We start from the raw sequence: 2133 nt of genomic DNA, 5'->3' as shown, positions 1-2133 counted from the left end.
GTTATGCTTGTCATTTGAATTTTGTTTAAACAGTTGTTTGCTTCTTTTACTGTTTTCCCCACTATTCATTTTGGTCAGTGACAGTTCAACCACCTTAGAAATGATAAATTGTGTAATTAAATCTTGTTTTTATACTCTAGATAACTTTTTTTTTTTGCTTTTTGAATACTCTATGAATTAGAATTGCTTTGTGATTTACACTGGAGGATCTCTGAAAAGCTTACGTTTTCACTTCTGATGCTCAGTTCTAACTACGGAAGAGACATGCATCACTTGGAGATAATTAGAAGCAAAGAATCTTCATGACTTTGCCCAACAGATCCCCAGATAAGGACGATGCCATCACTTGCAGACTTGAGTTTGGCATGACAGCTACCAGGTGTTACAGGCTTACTTGTTTTTGAAGTAAAAGGGGGAAAAAATGTAAGCACCTTCACAAATGAAGCAGAACAGATTCTGCCAGCATAAAATGCCTGGCTTACATTTCAACAAAGTAAATTCCAGCTGTTTTAACTAAGGACTAAACAACCTGTTTCAGTCCACATGAATTATAATGTTCCCACATCTTCTGTTCTTAAAAATCACTCATATGCACCTCAGGTACTTGAGCAGCAGTGTGGATTTTTGCCAAGCTCCTGAGGATGAGCAGTCATCATTTGACTGATTGAAGTAGTCACATCTGAGATCCAAGTTTGAGTTCTTTGTTTATCAGAAAATATGCTTTTGCAGCTACTTATTATCTTTGGATATGTTAACTGATCTTTTATATTAAGCTATAGAATCTAAACTGAAAGAAAGAAAAATATATTGCCTTAATTTTTATGGTGGATTTGTTTACAAAAGTACTTAATTTTACAGGTAAAATCAACTACATTCCTCCTTATTAGGTTTACAAAGCATGTCTCTACATGCATTAATGAAAATATAAGGTAATCTCAGTCTTTTCCTAATGTTCTGTACATAATCTTCTAAAATTCGTTCCTATTCCTGTGTTGCCACATTGTTAAATATTGCAATTACCCAGTCAATTTCTCCTGCAAGACACCTGGAATTCTTGGGACTTTTGTTTTAACAGATTTTTAAAATTTTGCTTACATTCCTAGGGTGCCTTTGAAATAGTAGTAAGATAATTTTTTAAAAGAGTATTATTCTGTAACTACCATAGAGTCATTGAGTGCCCTCCAAATATGGGAGATAATATATTTCTAGAAATTAGAAGATTATGGAAACATGGTTCCAGGAAGAGTGAGGAACATTGGAAGCCTATTGAACAGGCAGAGAACCATGTAGCTTGAGAAAGAAATAAGCTAACTGTAGAGCACCAGAGAGGCATGTGATTTAGAAACTCTAGGTTTGAAGGATATCACCGTAAGACATGAGACTTTAAATTTAAAAAAACTAATTGAAAAGCTATTTTTTGAACCGGTGGTGGTCTTCATTTGAGGACAGTTTCTAGCAGTTAGAAATCTAACACAGAGAAGGAAAAAAGTATGGAAGAAAAAAAACTGGAAGAGGTAATATTTTTCTCGGAAAAATTAACAAATGACTTGGGAAGATCTAGGGCAGCTAATAAAGTTCTTGAAAACAAAGATCTTAGTCGAGATCCAAGATGGCAGGAATGAGGTAGGCTGCAGAATTCAACTACTGCACAGTTTGGGATCAAAGCAGTGAAGGAACAGCTTATCAGGAGAGGTGGGTAAGAAAGAGGGAATGCACTGATTCACAATATTGGAAGGTCAGAGAATCCGAGGGATTCAAGAACTCTGCTTACTAGAACAGAAAACGGGAAAGAATTTGTTGACCCCAAACAATTCATTAACCCCAAATCAGTACAAGCAACATCAGGGCTGGTCTGGAGGGAGAGGCCAAACTGATAAACCTGCTTAGGGAACAATGGTAGAAGAGAAAGCCAGGCTGAGTTAAGATGGGATAGGAGCTGAAAACCATGTGGTAAATAAGAAGAGCTCTATTTTTCTCAAGTTGCTGGCAGAGAGCTGGGTGGGCAGCCATTTTGCAGATACTACATCTAAGCTTACAAATTGAGAAGAGATTAAACTGCTACAGTCTTATCTCACCTAGAAATACCAGTTAATAGCACAGGGGATACCTTTGAAGCAGGCTAACTAAGTAACC

Source organism: Ictidomys tridecemlineatus, chromosome 9 (assembly GCF_052094955.1).
Source record: "Ictidomys tridecemlineatus isolate mIctTri1 chromosome 9, mIctTri1.hap1, whole genome shotgun sequence".
Taxonomy (NCBI): Eukaryota; Metazoa; Chordata; class Mammalia; order Rodentia; family Sciuridae; genus Ictidomys; species Ictidomys tridecemlineatus.
This window is presented reverse-complemented; position numbering follows the sequence as displayed.